At 41.0% G+C, this 14,041-nt stretch overlaps 1 long non-coding RNA gene across 1 annotated transcript; it reads right to left on the bottom strand.

Moving 5' to 3' along the window:
- Positions 1–296: 296 nt before the first annotated feature.
- Positions 297–8,967, bottom strand: LOC109321644. Its single transcript, XR_002104123.1, has 2 exons — positions 8,881–8,967; positions 297–1,466 (listed from the first exon to the last, which is right to left on the bottom strand). It is a non-coding gene; the product is annotated as an uncharacterized LOC109321644 (long non-coding RNA).
- Positions 8,968–14,041: the final 5,074 nt, after the last annotated feature.

The raw sequence follows: 14,041 nt of genomic DNA, 5'->3' as shown, positions 1-14,041 counted from the left end.
GAACTTCAAGCCCATCTGTAATTTGTTATAAACAAGTCATAAGACATAAGTGAAACAATCTGGATGCAGGATAAAGGCTCGATCCTGCTACTTATTTGAAGTTAACACAAAAGCTGTCATTGACTACAAAAGCATTTGGATCAGGCACTAATATTCCTACACTGGCAAAACTTCAATCATGTGGTGTGTGTATGTGTGTGTCTGTCTGTGTGTACACACATATAGATATATATAACCAGTGTTAGGAATTTTTAACCCTCACTCTTATAGCAAACTGTATTACCAGATGTCAAAAATGAAGATAACATGGGAGGAAGTTTATTTTGATGAGGAAATCCCTAAATGTTGTTGAAAATATGCTTGGAATGGTTAATTAGTATGTAGGGGCTTTGGAGGAAATGATATCTTGCAGCTTGACCATCTTCTTTTTGCCAGGTTTCCCTTCGATTTATCTCTTATCTGCAGGAAACTGTCTCACAGCTTCTGAATCTGCTGTTGGCTAAAAAGAGAAAAAGGACAATGACTCATTATTGGGCAGCAGTACAAGTTCTATTTGGATTCTAAATTTCCACATTAATGCTAGTTAATGTCATATCTAATGTACTTCAGCCTATCCAGGGGATATCCAGGGTGGGCTCTGAAACTAAGCAAAAGTGAAAGCTCCTTCATAAAATAACAAACAGTAAATTAAAACAGGAGATAAGACCCAGGGGATGAAAACACTGAGTAATACAAAAAATATTTGCTTCTTTTCCTATGACTAAGGCATCAAAAATGTATATTATTAAATAAGTGAAAGTATTGTAAGCTGGCAACTAACTGGTGACAGGATACAGCAACCAATACCCACTAAAGTGACTTCTGGCGAGAAACATTAAGCATGCTGATTGCTGAGACTCGTGTTTTCAGGAGTGATTAAACGATGCAAACATTTCGAATTTCTTGCTCTGCAGCTGTCATCATTGTTCATTGGCAATAAAGAACTGGTGGTTATCAATATAAAGGGTGATGCTCAAAACATTGAGAGCATCGTAGTTCATACGTTCAGCATACATAGCTCATACTTTAAGAGCCAGAAAAGCACGAAAGTACAGGCTTTGTTCCAAAGCATTTAAAGTTAAGCATGTGCTTAAATGCTGAGCTGAAGGAGGTGAGGGTGGTATCGGGGTGTGAGAATGCCTGAGTCCCATATCAAAAGCACTTCAAGAATTTTAAAAAATTGAAGGAGGTGGGTGAAGTCATGTTACTCTCATTTCCTGACCCATCCTGGTTGTTTCAATGCTCAGAGGTGTGGCTTGATTTGGGTAAGAACCTAAAATTCAGCTGGTTCTCCAAATACTACCCCAAAGGAAAATATTATATAAAACCACGATCTAACTGTGTAAATATTTCACTGACTGAATCCCAAATGCGTCATGCGTCCCACATTTTTCTTCCTCCAGCTCTCCCCATTGCTGAGTTCACATCTGAAATAAGGATACACAATCAGTATGTTAATAATCAAGAAGTCTGCTCACTGCATTATACAGACATTAGAGGAATTTCTTCCACTGTCTGATGAATATTATAAACAGGCCCGTTTGTATTAACATATCCTTATGTAGCAAATCCAAAAGTGACAAACCAAACAGTTTCAAGTGGTTACATTCCATCTCTGAATATCCCAAGTGTCGCACATCATTAGAAACCTGCATCCTGAATGCATGTGCAGGAAACAAAGAATGGCAGCACCCCATAATCAGGCAGAAAATGCTCTATATGTTGAAGCAGATGATTGCAACAAGGTCTTTAAATTGCCAAAGGAATACTGAAAATGCAATCTGGTATTGCAGCTGCAGAGCCAGGAATATTGAATCAGTTACTGAGAGGGAAGACATTTGTTCTCAAGAGCGACACTGCAGGAAGAGTTTACATCTGAGTCATCATCTTTGACAGCGTGTGTGTCCATCTTAAAGCTAAACGGCACAGCTTCTGCAAAACATTTGGGAGAGGTTTTAAGTCACTGTGGGCTTGATCCTATACCCGCTGAAGTCAGTGGAAATACTCACCTTGATTTTCATGGACTTTGGAACAGGCTGTAGCTATGCTTCACCCATAGGAATTGTATTATTAAAATCCCAGGACAGAGAATAAATTTGTTATCAATTTGCATACATTGGCCCTTACTAAAATCTCATGTATGATGTCCCCCAAAGCAAGATATATGCTTCAGAGTCAAAGAAAAAAAGAAAAATCCTGCCCTGTTCATCTGTCTAAAACAGGCTCTATTTTGGACAGGACAGGATAGATACAAGCAAAAACAACGTGGAGGAAATAGCAGGAAAGGGAGGACAAGGGTTATTTGAATGAAGTCCTATGGCTATGGTTTCTTATGTGCATGTCTTGATGGTTTCCTTGGGTCATCCCTGAAACTTTCCACTGCAGGGCAAATGCTTAGTCATGCATCCACTGGCTCCAGCCCACAGCAGTCTCAGCCCACTGGGCACAGGGAGATCTCTCAGAGCACAGCTGTGCGGCATGAAGTGACTGTACACTCATGGCAGGGGTGGGGAGTCTGGACTCATGCCCTCTTTTTCTTGTACTATGGTCAGAGCTCTCATAGTCATGAAGCAGGGCGGGATTTTTCTTCATGAAAGTCATTCATATTATTTGTTTACATCTGGAGACAGAAGTGCTGGGATTTTAAAGCATGCTGGACTCATGTGAAGAATGTGTAGACTTCTAGCTGCTGGAGTGTTACATCCAGGGTGCAGTCTTCCTTTTATATTAGAGAACTATAAAACCTAGCAATGCACAGTTAGGGTGCCATGAGCTGACAGTAAATGAATATCCCCAAGATTCTGCAGACCTCACCGGGTGGTTCAGATAAATAGCTGCCATGTCTAGAGGATACTTATTTTAAATTTTTATGAACTGAGTCACTTGGACTAAAAATTATGAAAGAACAAGCTTTCTCATGAGATTTCCTGTTCTTGCTGCTTCCAGTATACCGGAAGTATCACAAGAATAGCATTTCTTGTGATATTTTATTACTTCTGCTTTTCCTCTTGGCCAGAACTTGGAAGTGCAGAGGTGCATGGAAATGAAAAAAAAAATAATGGCTGGGGGACAGGTCATAGGACATTTCAGAACAACAAAAAAGGCCATTCACATACAGTCTTAGGAGCAATTTCAGGTCAGTTATTGTTTTAATCAAAAAAATTCCCTCAACTTAGTTTTAAAACTCACCAAGTCAAAGCTGACATCAGTTTGTATTCAAATATCAAGTATTTGTGGTTTTGCTGAACGGACTGCTGGTAAGTTCCTGTAAAGAAGTGACTTCTGTTTTCTAAAAAGTTTAACTGACACAATGCATCATCAAAATACCTCCAGACAAAAAATATCCTTTGAAACTGTGGAATCAGTGAATCTCAAACCAAATCATTTTTGCATCGCATAGGATGATAGCATGATTAGCTGTACTTGCTAATGTACAAAATCTAGGCATATCATTTGCAACAAAGCATTTAACAAATGCAGTCCTTTTTCTTGCTCATAAATTGCTTGTGAACAGACAGAACTTTTCTAAACTTGCTATTCAAAATGCAACGTGGGAGCATTTTTCACTCCAGGTGTTATTTGTGAAAAATGTGTTGCAAGCATTGCCTCAACCATCACAATCTCCTAGTTAAGACTGGTAATATAAGTCACATGGTATTGTTTTGGTTTCTGATTGGCTGGAACTTTATACTAATTACTTCTGCTTCTGCCTAAAAGAAATTATTTTTCACAACAAAATATATTGTGGTCCATGATTAAATGAAGCTTACCTACTAGTCAAAAATTTGCTCCATTCTTAACAAAACTTTATTTGCAGGAATTTTGGCAAAAACTAAAATAAAAGGGATTTGAGGACAGCTTAGGAGAAATTCTACTTAAGAAACCAGGTAAATATTTCCTGAGTTCTTCTAATATATCATCCTATCTAGACCTAAGAGCATGTTGCTCATTTTAGATGAAAACCCATGACAATTTGCTAAAGCTGTGCCAGTGCCAAATGTGATAATCACATATTCACACTTTTAACAGCCTCCATAAGATGTTCTACATGACAGGTTACACTTGCCTCACTTATGTGCATAGCCATATTGAACTAAGTGAACAATTTCATAATAAGGACATTAAACTGGATTTGACTCCAGGGGGTGATTTTTTCTACCTCTGATACTTATGAGAGCCAAATGCTTATAGTGATACAAGAACTGATTGCACGTACAGAACCCCACATGCTCAATGGCAAAACAGGACCAAATTCTGCATACCATGATAAGGTGAATTTACTTTATTGCTATGCCATTTCATTCCTATCCATTATGCTTACCCCACAGGCACAAAAGCACATTGAAATATGGCTCACAGATTAAAATAGTTATTGTTGTACAGTGTGTTAGGTGTTATCAAGGATAGGACTTTTAGGGCTTTTTTGTGTTTTACTCTTCTTGTGGCCTGGCTTTACTCCCCAGCTCTATTTAACTTGCCAGGTAGACTAAGTATGAGTCTTTTTTCTCCAGTGTGTGCCAAAGCAAAAAGTTGTGGCCAACTTCACTGGCATTTCTTCCTAGCACTGTAGGCCTCCACTGCCATGTAATTCTCCAGGTGGTCTGATGACTAACTTACACTCCCTATCTACAAGTTGGAATCTAAGGTCATGGAGAGACGCAGGTCTGAAGCACTCAAATTTCACTCCAGTTTGGTTCAGCTGCCTCCCCTTCCTCACTATCCCTGCACAGCTCCATTCCCTTCCCTACCTCTACCCCCATTGCATGGGGGAACTAGGGGAGATCAGGGTAGACAGCACATGAAGAAAATAATTAAGGACCTGTATTTTAAAGAACAACCTAAAAGATCTCTTTTTAAACATTAACATCTGTATTCAACGACACAGTCTCTTGTTCTGACAGTCACACATGGCCTGGGCTTTAGGAAGCAAAAACACTTATAGACCAGTAAAATAAAGTTGCCTCTGTTGAAAATGCTTGCACATGACATAAATTCTTATAAGGATGGTATCTTACTTAAGCCTTAGTCACCAGAATCTTCAGGATTGCCTAAATAACCCCCCATCTCTGCCTTAAAATGCACAATAATTTAATGGCCATTCTCTGGGCTCTTCACTCCATCCCTGGTGAGGCAAGTCCTCCTGATTTCAATGAGAATTTTGAAATCAATGGTATTTTTGGTTGAAAAAATATATAAGAATGGCATTACCTGGGAATGGCTGTAATACAGTAAAAGGTCTTAATAACTCATAGTTGGAATATATAACATAATAACGCAATATCATCTAATGAGGTTTTATTTTACACTACCGAACCAAATGGGATATAATGGAGAGGGACGGGGGGGGGACAGTCCAGAAGCATATATGCATCCCTTTCCAAGATACTTCTGAAAAAGCCTGAAACAGTGACTGTTTTTCATGTTGCTTCACAACCCTGAAGTGTTAACACTACACTCACAACAGAAAGTTTCTATGTGCCTTAGTAACTATTGTGGTCGGATAGTAAAAAGTTTGAACAGCTGCAGATTCCATGTCCAATCTCTAGCTTCGTTTTTGCTTCTTAGGCTTGCATAATAAATACAGGAAAGCTTAAGCAAAGAAACTGAATATCATTATCAACATTATTATGTGAGTAGATTGCAAACCATTCCGCATTCTAAGATATATCATTCTACTGAGAAATCTTCTTTATGGCAATCTTCTTGAAAGCCCTAACAATTCTGAGATTGAAGTTAAACTTAGATGCCAATGTTGGTCTCTAAAAATGGAGTGCTTGCTAAAGTGATGCTGAAGGGTTCCAAAATCACTGGAAAAGTGGCATTAATAGGGCTTTTTTGAGACTGTGCTCTGTTTACAGGTCAAAAGATGATTTTTCTAACTGCCAGCCATGCACATTCTAACAGTATAAAGTAAAACTTAAGGGAGAGTCCAGACTGCAAAACTCCCATGTAGGGATCAGAGACTTCAGCAAAGTTAAGAGGCATCCAGAAGTAGTCTGTCCAATTCTTTAGAAAGAAGCAAATCTCAAACTACAAATCTGGTTATGTTGATATATTTCTGTGACATTTGGGAATGTTTCATTTACCTGTGATTATCATTTACTGCAATTTTTGTGTGTTTGTTTTAATTCTTCTTTAATACTTTATTGGATACGGGATTTTCAATTAATTCAGTGCCCCCAAACTGTCTTTAAATGGAAATAATTAATTGACTAAAAAAAAATATCAGTAGAAATGGTTTTGAGTCAGCGCAAGATAAAAAAACTCTGCAGTCAAAACCTACCTGGTTCTTTTGCTGATAATTCACAAATCCCTGACAGCTATAGTCATTGTAGTTAAAGCATAGGACTGAGATGCAGGAAATTTGGGTTTAATACCCGTTGGTGCCACTAGTTCTCAGTGACCGTGAGTAAGTCATTTAACTTATCTATTTATCAGTTTTACTTTATGTATACAATAGATAAATCATACTTCCATACCACACACAACGCTTTTTAAGATAATTTCATTAACGAATCTGAGTCTCTCAGATATTATGGTAGTGGTAGACTTTCAGATAGACAATATGGACACAGACCAGTGCTCAACATTTTGGTAAAGCTGGCCGGATCAGACCCTGCATGCCAGAGTAAGGCCCCATGCAGTCCCCTTAGTCCCACTCCCCAGGACTGGGGCCCCATGACACTTCTAGCATGCAGGGCTCTCCACAGGTCTGGACATTTGTCAGAAGGAGAGGAGCCACTGCTGCTACCTATCTTCCACCACTACATTTTTGGACCTCTGAACAACCCCAGAGGTCTGATGGCATGGCTCTCTGGGCCAGATCTAGCCCACAGGCTGGGGGTTGAGCATGCCTGACATAGAGGAATAGCAAATTCTCCTTGGTTCCAATTCAACAAAGCATTTGTATAACTCTAAGCATTATCTTAGATCCATCTCTATTCAACAAGGCTTTTAAGCACATGCTCAAAGTTAAGTGCCTATTTTGGTATTTTTCTGAATTGGGGCCTTTGACAGTAACAGTGCCAGATATGATTCAAAGACACCCACTCAGAGCATGTATTCTTTGAGAGTAATTGCATTTCAGGCTGTGTAAAACCAGAAAATACAAACAGCTTGTATGTGCTTCCTGGAATCACTCCACTGGACATCAAGAGAATAGTTGCAAACAAAACAGAATGATCATGACAGGTCAAAGACAACAAACACACACTCTGTGGCCACACTGCAGCTGTTAGCCACCTGAAATCGCAGAAAAGCTTCCTAGCCTCAACAGATCTGCTCAAAAAAAGCATCGTTGGCTACACAATTGGAAATGTGGCTCACACAACTCAACACCCTTAATGAGGACATCAAAATGCACATAAATGTCACCAGACACCCTGCTAAAGGCACAGAGAAGGATTGGTCAGCTTGGAGTTTAAATCACCTTCAAATAAGAGTCAACAGGTCAAAATGCAATATGTGGAAGTGGGATTGCTTTAACATCTGGGCGCACGTGGCTGTGGTGAAACGTAGACCATGGAACTTGGTTGGTCTGCTGATCTGCTAGGTCCCAGGGGAGCTGTGCATCATAGAAGTCTTTGCCAGGGCTACATACCAGGCTATATTATATGTCAGACACTGGAAAATTCTGTAATTGTCCTATAAGGACATGAGAGGAAGAAAAGCACGTATGTTATGCTGAACAAGGAAGTGACTCAGGCTGAATTTTCAATGATTGTGCAGCAGTTTGGAAACCTGTTATTTTCTTGTCTTTTCTGACATTAGTTACTGTCTGTGTGAAATTGTGCCTTTGGATATACTTGTACCGCTCCCATGGACTTCAATGCAGTCACATTCTTCAATCCAAAGGCAAAATTTGGAGCAGTTCAAGTGTTGTAAAACACTCGTGCAAGGGATGAGTGATAGAATACAGTTCAGACCAGAGGGTAGCCTGAATGAAAATACTGGATCCAAATGCCCCAAACTTACTTAGATAAAGTGAAGACCCATACTGGACTAGACAGTTTAAGCTCATCTGTGTAAGTTGGAACTGAACTGGAATTCTAGCCCTTACATGGTGGCTATTTTATCAACACAACAAAATGACCTGGGCATGATACTGTCACAGTTCAGTATTTACAGCCGCTCTCTCATTCATTTAGCAAATACTTTTTAATACACTTGAATAAAAGCAGCTCAAAACTGGAGACATTATCATCACTGTGGATCACAGGATCTAACACATTTTGGAGTTAGTTATCAGTTGCAGTAAAATAAACATTTTATAAGCCTCTATTCTTGTGCCATATTTGGAAAAGCTGAAATGCTATCACCAGAACAAATGCTTCTTTCATTGGCTTTCTGGAAACGTAAAGTTCATTTAAAGCCTAGAAAATTAAATTGTGTTCGTCTGGGAGATGGCATGTAGACAAAATCTGCTTCAAAAGTCAGAAGGCCCCTGAGTCAGAGGAAAGTTCAATTAATTTGTCAGAGAACTGAAAACAGATGATTTCAATCAGCACAAAAAATGACTTCATGGCAAGAGCATACTGAAAAAGACAGAATTTGATTTCCAATATACAAACAAGTGGCCCCCTAAAATTAAACTGTGCTTTAGCAGTATTCCAAAAATATTTCAAGAGCAAGGCTTTTTGATGTCTTGAGTAAATGAAGTTAGAATGTAAAGTTCAGAATTTTGCTTAGCTACAGTGGAAACCTTGATGGAAAGCGATAACAGACAGCCCCTTCTCCCCCCATCCCACTTCCTGTTCTTTAAGCAAAACAGTGCCATGCTGGCTTTCATGAATGGTCAAGCTTTCTAGCAAACTCATTGGCTAAGTCTTTTCTGGGACTCACCAATCAGACGTTTTGGATACACCCACAGGATCTGTGTGAGGCCTCTGTTTCTGCTGTGAATGATTTTTGCCTCCAGTCTCATACCTTGTTGAACCTCTCTCTCTCAAATAGGGAATGACGTGACTTTTTTTAAACAGACCATATGAGGGTTCTGGTATAATTGTATCATTCTTGTACTAGAGCTGTGGTTACTTCCAATAGCCCACAGGCTTCCCTCCTTGGTTCTGTGTTGACTTTAAGGATCTTATGATAGCAAAAGAGTTGAATAGCTATAAATTCATTTCTTTGCATGTGGCTGTGGCTCAAGTTTCATTCAGAAAACAACTGTAACCCTCAAATGTCTCAGCAGTGCAGCTAAGAGACAAAGAGAGGAAGGAAGGAAGGTTTTCTCTGAGCCCTTTGACAGGGGCCGTAGAAATGCTTGCAGCATACCAAGTGAAATCTACTTTGGAACATTTTTTCCCTGAACAACAAGGACTTCGTAGTCAAATTGCTGTGCCACAGCCAAAACAATTTAATTGTCCTTGTTAATGTTATGCTATTTTGGAGTGATGGATTGAAAGAAATAAGGAAGGGGGTGGTGCTGTATTTACTAACAACTCCAAGCAGAAAAAAGTGTGTTTATGGGGGTGTGTGGGGTGGCAAAAAGTGCATTGTTGATAAATAATAATTACTGTAAAAATAGAGACAATGCCTTATACTTCTCATAACCACAAATTTATCATTAATCAGAGTAAGTGTATAGGATGAAGATTGTTTCTTGTGCTTAATAGAAGAACAGCATCTATTTTTCCTTCTTGTTTGCTTTGAAGCTTGAGCCAAGAAATTGAAATTCACATTACATAATTCAAACCACTGGATCAAACTCCTTTAGTTTATTTGTGTCTGTCTTTTGGATGAGAAGTAAAACCAAATCCTTGTTTGCAGTCTTCAAAGATCCAATGGATGTTTTTGTACAAGGTGGGATGTCAGCCCTGTTATAACCAAACTCAAATGCAGCTAATTGCATTTAGCTTCCTGCTGTATTTGCATTTGGATATATTATTCTTTTTTAGTTCTTCCTCAAACTGCTATGCAGTGCTGCTGTGTACTGCTATTTAGCAAGTTCCCTCACCCTAGGGGTAGCTGCATGTCAACAGTAGAGAAATTAATTCTTACATATCCTTCTTTTGTCATTGATTTATTTCAGGAAAAATGTAAAGCTAAATATGATAACATGAAGGTTGTATATGAGGGAAACTTATTTTTTGTTATTATTTTATCCACTTCCAGAACTGCCTGCATCCCCTGCTAAAATAGTCAAATTATGTTTGGTTATAATTTATTTGTTGCTCTTGCAAAGCAATAGGACAAAAATGGAAAATGACTAATAATGTACAATTTGTAGTTAAAACATTTTATATGCAAACTCTTTAATCAGCATTCACTTAAAAAAAGAGATTTTTTTTCCTCAAAAGAAAAATGCTTGGATATGAAAAAGAAGGAAATCACCTTTACACCTTTTGTGGATACTTTTAGAGTTATGCTGCAAATGCAGGCTTTGCAGTTGCATTGCTTATTCTTCTTCATCTTTTTCCTTTTGTTTCTCAGGTTTTGGCACAGATAATGGTATCTGAGTGATTATGATGGCTAGACCAGCACAGATAACATTTTCCTCTATAGTCAGGATAAAATTATCAAGCCAGAAGTTTTTGCTATGGTAGAAACTACAGGGACACATAGGGGGTCCAAAGAGGTTAGCATAGGTACAGCCTAGACACCTTTTGTCTCCATCATTGTAGGAGCTGGAGCTCAGATTCCAAATTATAACACAAGATGCAGAATCATGTCAAAGCCTCTTTCTGATGAACAGCCTAGATCACACACATGCACTGAGATGATTAACGCTTACCAAAGATTTAAGAAAAAAGGCAAAGATGACAATCTGCCAACAGTTCAGCTATTAAGCAGTGGCAGAGTGTTACATCGTGATGTTAAGGCTTTTTTCTGGTCCTGCATTTTGCAATTAAGCACAATTTAGTTCTACTCATGCTGGCAACCAGAAATAGAAATTAGTTACACAAATGAAACTCCACAGTAACTCTGTTGAAGACAATGACGTTATTCTGGCTTTATAGAGATGCTACTGAGATCAGAATTTGGCCCTAACTTGTCATAACATTCTAATTTTAAACAACCAATGAGTAGTGAAGAAAAGTGCAGCTGAAATTTTTAAATGTACTGAATGGGAAATAGGTTTTAGCTGTTGAGAACTGAGTATGTTTCAATTCATAATGGGAGGACAGGAAGAAACAAGGGCTAGACCTGCAAGGAGTATGCTTGCACTGCTTCCCTAGCACTTCCCTGGGCAGTGGTCTCAAGCCTCACCCACCTGCTTCTGCATTGCACACACCAGTAAATTGATAAAGCCACCCCAGGGCTGCCCCCAGCTGACACTCCCCAGATCTCTGCCTCTATGACAGTTGAGACTAGTATTAGTATCAGGGCAAGAGCAGCTCCACTACCTCGTTTCCAGGTCTTGCAGGTAAGTTGGGTGTGCTTGAGAACAATGACCTCAGAAGTGACAGGGAAGAAATGAAGATATACCCAAAGAGGACTTAGGGGTTGCACTACCTAACTTTTAGGTGTCTCGCCACATAATGGAGTCTCCACCCTTTACTTGGGTGTCTTGGCTATCTGTACAAGATCTGTAGGTGATCATCCAAGACTCACTGCTGATGACAAAGCCTGAGGAGAGTTAGATGCCCAAAGTCAGTATAGAATTAACAAAAGTTAATACATGGCTTGGTAAGCTGTCTAACTTAGTGAGGAGGAAATGTCAAGGAAAGGAGCAAGGCATGAGTGACTTCCATGTGAATATTTACTTTCCAGTTTCTCAGTTTGACTTTAAATCTACAACATCCCCTTCCCTTCCCTGCTCCCTTATCTTCTGCTGCTAGTGTCCCCAATGTCTGTGCTGTCCTTGGGGTGAGGAGAGCGTCTACTCCACTCCAGCATGGCTGCAGGGAGGCAGAGCACAGCCCAAGCGACCAGCAGTGGTGGCAGATGGGCAGGTCAACCCTCCCTGCTTGCTCCCAGGCCAGCACAGACCACTGGGGAGGTGCAAGCAGAGAGAAGGAACCCACCCACCTGCTGCCACCGCTGCTGCTGGTATCCCAGGTTCATCCCAGACCCCCAGCAGCCTGACTGGAGCAAGACAGGAGATCCCCTCATCCTCAGGACTTGCAGTGGAAGTAGGGAGGGAGAAAAGGGAGTGAGGGAAGGATGAGAGGAATTCTTACCTTCTTCAGGATTTTTAAGTCCTGGGCTGCTGCTCCTGCTGCATGGTCAGAAAGAAGGCAACAGGCGTGCCACTGCACTTTCTCTGGATCCACCCATGAGCTAGTGCCAACCCCATGACCTTCTCTTGTCAGGATTCGTATTCTGCTTTGAGCCCTGCATGATGGGTTTCTGTGTCTGTGTCGACATGGAGACCAGATCAATCAAACTGTTTTGTTATTCTGTATCAGAGAAGTCTTCCACACCTTGCTACTAATTATAAATAACCAAATATGAACAATGACTCTAAGTATTTTCCGGTGAGTGTTTTTGGTTTTGTTTTTCTTTGGGGGGGATTCTTTCTTTCTTTCCTTCTTTCAGACCAACTGTATAGTTAGGAGAGAGGTTAGACAAGCTTCAGGCCAATAATTGCCCCTGGAATTAGGCCACTGCCAAAGATACAGGTGGTCTAAGATATTTTCTGGACCACCACAGCTAGGACAACTGTGCTGTAAATAATTTTGGAGAATAAGTGAAGGCAGCAAAAACAAACAAACAAACACATACACATGGGGCGTATCTACACATTCAAGCACGTGCACTTACAGCAGCTCAAATAGAAGCAGTGCAAATTTGAGCTGAAGCTTTTTGCCTCAGCGCACATGCTTGAACATGCATTTTGTTGTTGAGTAAATTGTGCCACTTGGGGCAAAATAACCCTGCCTGGCTTCTCCTGGATCTTCAGCCAGGGGGAGCTAGAGCCCAGGGCCAGCACCTGTGCTGTTCCCAGCAGTATAAAAAGCTTCCCTGTCCTGGCCCCAGCAGTATAAAAAGCCGCCCTGGCAAGTAGCCCGGGGCTATTAGCTCTCAAGAGCTTCCGGGGCCCAGCCAATTGGTATCTGGGAACACTACCCCTTGTGCCAGCTGGACTGCTGAAGGAGCCCTGAGAGTTCTCTGTACCCTCTACCCACTACAGCAGTCTGGCAGTGGGGGCTGCTGCCTGGCTGTGACTTGCTATGCACCTGCCAGACTCAGATGGGGACTGCAGAGCCAGTAGAGGCATCTGCCCCTCTAGGCCAGCTGCTAGTGGGCTGTGGTTGCAGGGCTGGCCTTTGTGCAGCACTACTGCCATTTGTGCCCCCTTCACGGCCATCTGGGCAGCTATCACCCGGAAGATGTTCCGGGTGTGGTGGCTTGCTGTGAACTGCCAAAGCATGTCCTCCTGGCCCCATTTCTCCAGGAAGTCAGCCACAGCCAGATGGGTCCAAGGTGCCAGCTCTGAGCAAGCAGGGTCCTATCAACTGGCCTCCCTAGCAGGAATTCTGGTGTTCCCTATTGGAAAACTGAAAAATCTCTGATAAAAAAATCCCAACTTACTCTGTAAAATACCCCCAAATCCATGTTTCTCCACAAGTAAAACAAAAGACCACTATAAAAAGAGAGAGAGAGTCAGACAGAGACAGCGATCAGTTGGACAATGTTTTACTGATATATCTACAGTGTTAAAGCAAGTCTCTTATCATAATGATAAAGCGAACTCTAAATATAGGTTTAATGAATTCATGAATACATATTTTGCTGCCCTCCCACAGGGTGATGACCCCCACACAAGGGGATGGTCCCCCACACAAGGGCTATGGCCCCCCAACAGGGGATTCAAGGGGTTCAGCCCCCACACAAGGGGTTCAACCCCCTTGACACCATCATTTAAAAAAAAAAAAACAGAAAAAGAACAGGAAAAAAAGGCTCTGCTTACCTGAGAAGCAGGGAAGGGGGGGCCTCTAGGGCCTCCTGGTAGAGCCCCCCCAGGAAGCAAAGGACAGCTCAGGGGCAGGAGGGCTAAGGCTGGGGCTGCTGGGGCTGTCAGCCTGCTCCAAACAGCTTCACCTGCCGGTAAGTGCTG

This window comes from Crocodylus porosus, unplaced genomic scaffold, assembly GCF_001723895.1.
Source record: "Crocodylus porosus isolate Cpor-Errol unplaced genomic scaffold, CroPor_comp1, whole genome shotgun sequence".
Lineage (NCBI taxonomy): Eukaryota > Metazoa > Chordata > Crocodylia > Crocodylidae > Crocodylus > Crocodylus porosus.
Note: the sequence above shows the minus strand (reverse complement) of the source record. Positions and strands in the feature narration are given on the sequence as shown.